The sequence below is a fragment of the Amblyraja radiata genome, chromosome 36 (assembly GCF_010909765.2).
Source record: "Amblyraja radiata isolate CabotCenter1 chromosome 36, sAmbRad1.1.pri, whole genome shotgun sequence".
NCBI classification, from domain to species: Eukaryota; Metazoa; Chordata; class Chondrichthyes; order Rajiformes; family Rajidae; genus Amblyraja; species Amblyraja radiata.
In genome coordinates this window covers 18,678,125-18,688,276 of record NC_045991.1, presented here as the reverse complement: position 1 = coordinate 18,688,276, position 10,152 = coordinate 18,678,125, and the positions used below count along the sequence as shown (strand labels likewise).

Genomic DNA, 10,152 nt, shown 5'->3' with positions numbered 1-10,152 from the left:
ATCCAGTCTTTCTTCACATGAAAGTCTTGACATCCCAGGAATCAGTCTGGTGAACCTTCTCTGCACTGCCTCTATGCCAATAATGTCTTTCCTCAGATTAGGAGACCAAAACTGTACGCAATACTCTAGGTGTGGCCTCACCAAGACCCTGTACAACTGCAGTAGAACCTCCCTGCTCCTATACTCAAATCCTTTTGCTATGAATGCTAACATACCATTCGCCTTCTTCACTGCCTGCTGCACCTGCATGCCTACTTTTAATGACTGATGTACCATGACACCCAGGTCTCGTTGCATCTCCCCCTTTCCTAATTGACCACCATTCAGATAATAGTCTACTTTCCTGTTTTTGCCACCAAAGTGAATAACCTCACATTTGTCCACATTATACTGCATCTGCCGTGCATTTGCCCACTCACCCAGCCTATCCAAGTCACCTTGCAGCCTCCTAGCTTCCTCCTCACAGCTAACACAGCCCCCCAGCTTCGTGTCATCCGCAAACTTGGAGATGTTGCATTCAATTCCCTCTTCCAAATCATTAATATATATCGTAAATAGCTGGGGTCCCACACTGAGCCTTGCGGTACCCCACTAGTCACTACCTGCCATTGTGAAAAGGACCCGTTTACTCCTACTCTTTGTTTTGAGACAGTTAGCATTGGCTTAATTGGGAAGAGTGTAGTGCTGGCTTCCTTCCGTGGTGGGTGGGAGCACTTAGGGGGGGGGGTAAATGGGCTGGAGAATAGGTTTAAGTTTCGACATACAAGAATACATTGTCCCCCACCTCTCAAAACATGCGGGTTTTTGTGTGGCCCCTGGGATTTACATGCTGGGTTATCAATACTGGAGGGGCAGTTTTCTTCACACAAAGAGTTGTTAATAGGTTTCAGTTTTACCTCGTTTGATTATATCAAAATGTTCTTTCAATGCAATGTTGAAGAAAAAGGTGTGATCAAACTTTTCAATTGGCAGCGCGCCATCCACCACCGACATTGGTTTGGCTTCATCACAAACCCTGCAAATATTTAACAGCGGGTTATAATCTGAGCAATATTTTGTTTTTGGCGTTCTTTTAAAACATACATAGTTTTAGTCAAAAACATGTCCTACCATGTGTTGCGACCAGCTTCCTCCTGAAATAACAATTAGACAAATCTCAATAGACTGTTCCCCACGGCGGGTATTTCAAGTCAAGACAACTTTATTTGTCACACATACACATACAAGATGTGCAGGGAAATGAAAGTGGCAATGCCTGCGAATTGTGCAAAAACTATAGAACAGAATCAGTATTTACATGTTAGGGAAAAAAAGTATTAAAGACACAACACAACAGTAAATGAGTCCCTGGTGAGATAAGGGTTTACAGTCCTGATGGCCTGTTGGAAGATACTCCGTCTCATCCTCTCTGTTTTCCCCAGCATGACAGCGGAGGTGTTTGTGTTTACCTGCCGTAGCAGCTGGAACAGTCCGTTGCTGGGGTGGTAGGGGTCCCCCTTAATGTTGCGGGCTCTGGATCTGCACCTTCTGGTGTATAGTTCCTGCAGGGGGTGAGTGTGGTTCCCATAGTGCATTCAGCCGATCGCACTACTCTCTGCAGAGCCTTCCAGTCCTGGGCAGAGCTGTTCCCAAACTAGTTTGTGAGGTTGCCGGACAAGATGCTTTCTGCAGCCCCAGAGTAGTAGCAATGAAGGTTCATCAAAGCGAATCTGAATTTCCTCAGCTGCCCGAGGTGGGAAAGGCTCTGCCTTGCCTTACTCACTGAAGTATTTCACTAAATTGCAACAAAAAACCCCACTGATAATTCCCTTTTCCCAACTCTTTGCCGCTGTCACTCAGACAGAAAGTGGATATTGTCGTAGAGACATCGAACACGGGGGAAAGCATTAGGAATGTCGATGAAAATAACTGCGAGTATGCAACTTACGAGTAAGACTAGGGCATGTTGTGGGATTTTATCTGGAGAAGATGTCAGAGATAATTGGGCATGGAACATTTTAAGATCAGCGGCGGTTTCAAATGGATAGGGGTTGGAAATATTATCAATGCTTGTGGAAAGAAGAAAAATAAAACCTGAAATGTATGATGGTCTTTAATAATCTTACTGTAAGAAATGCAGTAAACAGAACATGGAACTGACAGGGTGGCTTGGTTAATATTGCAGATAAATTTAAGTTGAATTAGGATAAATACACGAGGATTCCTGGAATTTGGGGCATTATTGTTGGATGTGGTGAGTAGTTCGACAGATGGAATATTGACCTAGTACTGAATTACTGGTAAATGCAGCATTTATTTCAGAAATTTAACCCACCATTTTGTGACTGTGCACTTTCACTTCACCAAACTGTAGTGTAACCCCTCACCTTCAGAAATATCAGGTCGTCCTTGAGGTCTATCTGTTCCTGTAGCTTTGAGAGTTCCTCCCGAATGGAATTTAAATTATTTTGTACCTCTTGAAGATTTTTCTCCATTGTTTTTACAATCTTCTCCTCTTCTTCCCGGACATCTCAGAGCAAGCGCTCCTCTTTATCAGTGAGAATCTGGTGCATTTCAGCAAACTGGGATGTGATCAGTGACTGAAGGTTGTGTGACCCTTCCTGTCAGATGAAAGATGAGAATCAATATATTATGGCATTCTTGAGTGCAGAAATATGCCATTCGGCCTAATATATCCATGCTGGGCCCTGTACGTATCTACACTAATCCCATTTACATGTATTTAATCCGTAACTTTGGCAATTTAAGAGCTCATCTTAATAATTCGGTATTGGGGGTTCAGTATTGATGTGGATAGAGAACTGGCTGGCAAACAGGAAGCAAAGAGTAGGACTAAACGGGTCCTTTTCACAATGGCAGGCAGTGACTAGTGGGGTACCGCAAGACTCAGTGCTGGAACCCCAGCTATTTACAATATATAATAATGATCTGGATGAGGTAATTCAAGGCAACATCTCCAAGTTTGCGGATGACACTAAGCTGGGGGGCAGTGTTAGCTGTGAGGAGGATGCTAGGAGACTTGGATAGGCTGGGTGAGTGGGCAAATGTTTGGCAGATGCAGTATAATGTGGATAAATGTGAGGTTATCCACTTCGGTGGCGAAAACAGGAAAGCAGACTATTATCTAAATGGTGGCCGACTAGGAAAAGGGGAGATGCAACGAGACCTGGGTGTCATGGTACACCAGTCATTGAAAGTAGGCATGCAGGTGCAGCAGGCAGTGAAGAAAGCGAATGGTATGTTAGCTTTCATAGCAAAAGGATTTGAGTATAGGAGCAGGGAGGTTCTACTGCAGTTGTACAGGGTCTTGGTGAGACCACACCTGGAGTATTGCGTACAGTTTTGGTCTCCAAATCTGAGAAGGACATTATTGCCATAGAGGGAGTGCAGAGAAGGTTCACCAGACTGATTCCTGGGATGTCAGGACTTTCATATGAAGAAAGACTGGATAGACTCGGTTTGTACTCGCTAGAATTTAGAAGATTGAGGGGGGATCTTATAGAAACTTACAAAATTCTTAAGGGGTTAGACAGGCCGGATGCAGGAAGATTGTTCCCGATGTTGGGGAAGTCCAGAACAAGGGGTCACAGTTTAAGGATAAAGGGGAAATCTTTTAGGACTGAGATGAGAAAAACATTTTTCACACAGAGAGTGGTGAATCTGTGGAATTCTCTGCCACAGAAGGTAGTTGAGGCCAGTACATTGGCTATATTTAAGAGGGAGTTAGATGTGGCCCTTGTGGCTAAAGGGATCAGGGGGTATCAGGTACAGGATACTGAGTTGGATGATCAGCCATGATCATATTGAATGGCGGTGGAGGCTCGAAGGGCCGAGTGGCCTCCTGCACCTATTTTCTATGTTTCTAAAGGGGTCTCCCAACTATCGCCCATGGGCCACATGCGGCCTGCCAGGAGATTTTATCCGGCCCGCAGCAAGCTCAGCGCAGGACGGAGCTGAGTTAGTTAGGCGTCAAGTCGAAGAGCACAGGGACCCGGAGCTGCTCTTAGTGTTGTTACTGGGTAGATCCCTCCAATTGTCAGAGCCGAGACATAAACGGGCCGCCGTGAAGAAGGGTGCAATGGGTGGGGAGTTCGGCAGCGAAAAGGGATCAGGGGGTATGGAGAGAAGGCAGGAACAGGATACTGAGTTGGATGATCAGGCATGATCATATTGAATGGTGGTGCAGGCTCGAAGGGCCGAATGGCCTTCTCCTGCACCATTTTTCTATGTTTCTATGTCTTCGGCGAGGAGGCTGAGGAGAGGAGGCTGATGATGGAGGCTGATGATGGAGGCTGAGGAGAGGAGGCTACGCAAAAAGCTCGAGAGGACGGAACGCGGTGAACACATGACAGGAGAGATGAGACAGTGTGAGGCTTGCAGGATGTGGGAGCCCAGGGACACGGATGGAGCCTCTGGCTGCTACAACTGTGGCAAGTGCGTCCAGGTTCAGCTCCTGAAGGACCGTGTTGGGGCAATGGAGAAGCAGCTGGATGACCTCAGGGCCATCCGGGAAAACGAGAGTTTCCTGGACAGGACCTACAGTGAGGCTGTCACGCCGAGTATACGGGAAGAACCAGGGTGTGTGACGGTGAGAAAGGGTGGTAATCGTGGAGTGCAGGAGACCCAGGTGGCTCTGCCTAATGAAAACAGGTACGCCCTTTTGGGAAGTCAGGGGAGACGATGTTTCCAGTCCGAGCGGCGGACACGTCGGGGGCTCCAAACCTAGAGATGGGACTCGACTGGCAAGACCGACGTCGGGCACAGCACTAGTGGTGGGTGACTCCATTATCCGAGGAGCAGACAGGAGATTCTGTGGCGGCAGGCGAGACGTGAGGATGGTCTGTTCCCTCCCCGGTGCCAGGGTTCAGGATGTCACGAGCCGAATTCAGAACATCCCTGAGAGAGAAAGTGAACAGTAGTTGTGCACGTAGGCACAAACAACATAGGGAAGAAGAGGAAGGAGGTTCTCCAACATGAGTTCAGAGAGTTGGGAAGAAGACTGAAAGGCAGGACTTCTCGGTGGTTATCTCTGGATGGCTTCCGGTAATAATAATAATAATATATTTTATTGTCATTGCACGTCAGTGCAACGAGATTCAGTATGCAGCTCCAACCGATGAAAAAGAAAAGTAAAATAAATAAATAAGCTGTGTGTCGTGACCATCCGAGGGGGACAGTCCAGGGGAGGTGGGGGGCACTCAGCAGGGCCGGTTCAGAGCCGCTATAGCTCTGGGAATAAAGCTGTTTCTGAGTCTGGAGGTTCGGGCGTAGAAGGCCTTGTAACGTCTGCTGGAGGGAAGCAGTTCAAACAGTCCGTTACAGGGGTGTGAGGAGTCTTTATGAATGCTGACGGCCTTCCTGAGGCACCGTGTGTGGTAGATGCCCTCCAAAGCTGGTAGCTCTGCCCCAATGATCCTCCGCGCTCTGTGGACGACGCGATGAAGAGCTCTCCTCTCCTCCTCCGTGCAGCTGAGATACCACACAGAGATGCCATACGTTAATATGCTGTCTGTGTACCTCGTGCTAGTGAGGACAGGAACAGGGAGATAGGGAATCTGAATGTGTGGCTGAGGGGCTGGATCAGAGAGCAAGGATTTAGATTTATAGACCACTGTGATCTCTTCTGGGGTAGGGGTGCCCTGTACAAAAGGGACGGGCTACATCTTAACTGGAGGGGGACCAACATTCTGGCAGGCAAGTTCGCTAGGGCTACACGTGTGGGTTTAAACTAAATAGTGGGGGAGGAGAGGGATTGATAAATTGGGAGTATAAAGATGGAGTTGAAGGGGAAGTGACTACAGGAAAAGTTACAAAAGATTCTCAAATTAATGGGAAGGAAGGTTCGAGAAGGGATAAGAGCGTAAGGTCAGGGCCAATTGCGAGCGGTGCGAGGGGGGGAAGTGAAAGCGGATGTCATAGTGTTGTATATGAATGCGCGAAGTATAAGAAATAAAGTGGACGAGCTTGAGGCTCAGTTAGAAATTGGCAAGTATGATGTAGGATTACAGAGACATGGCTGCAAGAGAGCCAGGGCTGGGAACTGAATATTCAAGGGTAGACTGATGGGACTGAAGGCTGATAAATCCCCAGGGCCTGATGGTCTGCATCCCAAGAAGCGGCTCTAGAAATTGTGGATGCATTGGTGATAATTTTCCAATGTTCTATAGACTCAGGATCAGTTCCTGTGGATTGGAGGGTAGCTAATGCTATCCCATTTTTAAAGAATGGCGGTAGAGAGAAAACAGGGAATTATAGACCAGTTAGCCTGATATCGGTGGTGGAGAAGATGCTGGAGTCAAGTATAAAAGATGAAATAGCCGAACATTTGGATAGCAGTAACACGATCGGTCCGAGTCAGCATGGATTTACAATGGGGAAATCATGCTTGACTAATCTTCTGGAATTTTTTGAAGATGTAACTAGGAAAATGGACACGGGAGAGCCAGTGGATTTAGTGTACCTGGACTTTCAGAAAGCATTTGATAAGGTCCCTCATCGGAGATTAGTGGGCAAAATTAGGGCATATGGTATTGGGAGGTAGAGTGCTGACATGGATAGAAAATTGGTTGGCAGACAGTAAACAGAGAGTGGGGATTAAGCGGTCCCTTTCAGAATGGCAGGCAGTGACCAATGGGGTACAGCAAGGCTCGGTGCTGGGACCGTAGCTATTTACAATATACATCAATGATTTGGATGAAGGGATTCAACGTAACATTAGCAAATTTGCAGATGACACAAAGCTGGGTGACAGTGTGAACTGTGAGGAGGATGCTATGAGAATGCAGGGTGACTTGGGCAGGTTGAGGGAGTGTGCAGATGCATGGCAGATGAAGTTTAATGTTGAGAAATGTGAGGTTATCCACTTTAGTATCAAAAACAGGAAGGCAGATTATTATTTCATATGCTGAGAGAATGGGGCAGCTGGGCTTATACACTCTGGAGTTTAGAAGGATGAGAGGGTATCTTATTGAAACATATAAGATTGTTAAGGGTTTAGACATGCTGGAGGAAGGAAACATGTTCCCGATATTGGGGGAGTCCAGAACCAGGGGACACAGTTTAAGAATAAGTGGTAAGTCATTTGGAACGGAGACGAGGAAACACTTTTTCTCACAGAGAGTTGTGAGTCTGTGGAATTCTCTGCCTCAGAGGGTGGTGGAGGCAGGTTCTCTGGATGCTTTCAAGAGAGAGCTGGATAGGGCTCTTAAAGATAGCGGAGTCAGGGGATATGGGGAGAAGGCAGGAATGGTGTACTGATTGGGGATGATCAGCCATGATCACATTGAATGGCGGTGCTGGTTCGATGGGACGAATGGCCTACTCCTGCACATATTGTCTATTTCCACTTGTCCGCGTTTGACCAAGACAGTTCTCAAACATTTCCCTTTTATATCTTTCAAATGTTGTTACGGTATCGGACTCAACTACCTCATCTGGCAGCTCGTTCCATGTACCCACTACCAAAGTTATCCTTCATGTTCGTTTTAAATCTTTTCCCACTCACCTCAGATCTATACCCTCACATTCTCGACCCCCCTACTATGGGTAAAAGACTGACCATCCAACGTATCATTTTGTTTCATATTATACACCTGCCACAGACCATTCTTCAGACTGCTGTGTTCCAGGGAGTAAAGTGATTGGCTGATCAACCCCTGCCAATAGTTGTGGCCCTCGACTATTGAGCTTTACAGTGGTGCCAAATCATTGCACACATCACAGGGATCAAACCCACACAAGAACATTAAATGGGCAGTACAAACCTGAACTCCAGAAATGCCCCCTTTCTGTTCCTGCTCCATTTTCTGGATCTCTGATTCCTTTTTTGTGAGAGATTCGAAAGAAGATTTCACCTGTTCCTGGCGTTGGGTTTCAGATCAGAGAATAAAAATGTCAGACAAGGAAGAAAAGATTAGACAATGATGTGATCAAAAGTGATTTGGTTTTACCTTGTAGAATTCAATTGCTTCTTCTATCAGCGTTAAGCTGTGAGACTTGTGTTCCTTCACAGTTGCACAAATAAAACAGATCAGTTTGTTGAGACAAACTAGGGCAGGACATACACAGTAAACGGGGAACTTTATAGAACTGAGAGATCTCGGGCTGCAGGTACACAGTGCCATGGAAGATGCAACAGTGACAGGCAGGGTGGTGAAGAATGTGTTTGTCACTTATGCTTTCATAGGTCAGGATATTAAATTTGACACAATATGGTTGTTAGTAAATTAGAGAGGGTGCAAAAGTATTTACGATAATCTCATCAGGTCTGAAGGGCTGGGTTATAAGGAGACGTTGTACAGGCAGGAACATTTGTCTTTGGAGCCCGTCCGGGTGTATTTATAGATGTGTATAAGATCTATATAAGGTGCACAGAAAGGGTGAATAGCCACAGTATTTCACCCAAAGCAGGAGTATGAACGTCTGACTCTGTGATGCTTCCCAGCTGATGGGTTTAGTGGTATCTCCAATTTCCCTTCAGTCCACAATACTATTAATGTTTGCTTCTAGGTATTGCTTAAAGATATCAGAAACAAGAATAATGGAAAAGGTACAAGCTTTACCTCGTTTGAAGTCATCAGATGTTTCTCTGAATGCCGTGTTGAACGAAACAGGGCAATGAAAATTTTCAATCGACAAGGCTTCATCTACCACCGACAGTGGTTTGGCTTCATCACGAACCCTGTAAATATTGAACAGCTGGTTATAAACTAAGCATTAGAAATGTTTTAAGGTATTCCACAAAACACTTACAATGTTTCCGTCCAGACAATGTCCTACCTTCGCTTGCGACCAGCTTCCTCCTGAAAGAAATAAAGCACAAATCTCAATTGACTGAGATGGACCGTCCTCATCCCGACAGCGGGAATTTCACCAAATTTCTACAACCCTCTGATCATTCCCATTTCCCAACTCTTATCGCCACTGTCATGCAGAGAGAAAGCGGATATTGTCGCAGAGATGTAGAACGATGGGGGAAAGCACAAGGAATGTTCATGAGAATGACGCCATAACTGAGAGGATGGAACTTAATGCAAAGACTGGGCAGGTCATGGGATTTCATCTGGAGAAGATGTCAGGAATGATGAGAGGGAATTTAATATTATCGGTGGATTTAAATGTGGGGATGAATTAATCTCTCAAATCGAAGGGGAGACAAATAATCAAAGTTGAAATGTAACGTGGTCTTCAATAAATACCTAAAGGAATGCAGTCATGAGAACATGGACCTCACTTGCATTGGAGGAACTGAAGCCAACAGCAGAGATAAATTTAAATGCAGGCGGTGATAATTGCTCGGTTCCAAGCTCCCATCCCAGGACTGATCTCCTCCTATTTGCCTAATACCCGTCTATTACAATTACCCGATTTTTTTTTTAATGTATCCTCCTCTGGTTTAAAATATGTCTAACATGTAAAACCTTTCAGAGTCTCTTGGTTGGAGAATCCCAGATATTCACTGCCCTCTGTCCATTCGTGGTCCTTGGGATCAGATATAGGATCACCTGTCATTGTTCTAAACTCCACAGAATACAAACACCTCTCTACATTCCGGCCAGACAGTCCTGAGATCCCATAGATTCAGCGGGAGGCCAATTAGTTTCTGAACAACAACAGCTGGAACAGAGGGAAAATTTACTCAGTTCCGAATTACTGGTAAATGCAGCATTTATTTCTGAAATGTCACCCACCATTTTGTGACTGCACTTTCACTTCACCAAACTGTAGTGTAACCCCTCACCTTCAGAAACACCACACTGTCTTTTTGATCCATCTGTTGCTGCAACTTTAAGAGTTCCTCCTGAATAGATTTTAAATTCTCTTGAATCTTTCCAAGATTTGTCTCCATTGTATTTATAATCTTCTTCTCTTCCTCCCGGATATCAGCCAGTGTGCGCTGCTCTTTCTCAGTGAGAATCTGGTGCAGTTCAGCATACTGGGATGTGATCTTGGACTGAAGGTTGTGTGGCTGTTCCTGTGAAATAAAAGGTGAAGAACAATATATAATGTCACTGATTGTGTTTCCTCACGACTTTAACGGTGACATTTGGCCTGTACCTGTTTTATTTGCTTTGGCAATTCAATAGTTTGTCTAAGGTAGACAAAAATGCTGGAGGAATGTACAACAGGGAGAAGGCGTGAACCACACGGGCA

At 45.5% G+C, this 10,152-nt stretch overlaps 1 long non-coding RNA gene across 1 annotated transcript; it reads right to left on the bottom strand.

The window, feature by feature from the left end:
- Positions 1-902: 902 nt before the first annotated feature.
- On the bottom strand, positions 903-8,040 carry LOC116966200. The gene is made up of 5 exons (XR_004409929.1): positions 7,950-8,040; positions 7,764-7,859; positions 2,367-2,600; positions 1,111-1,133; positions 903-1,015 (listed from the first exon to the last, which is right to left on the bottom strand). It is a non-coding gene; the product is annotated as an uncharacterized LOC116966200 (long non-coding RNA).
- Positions 8,041-10,152: the final 2,112 nt, after the last annotated feature.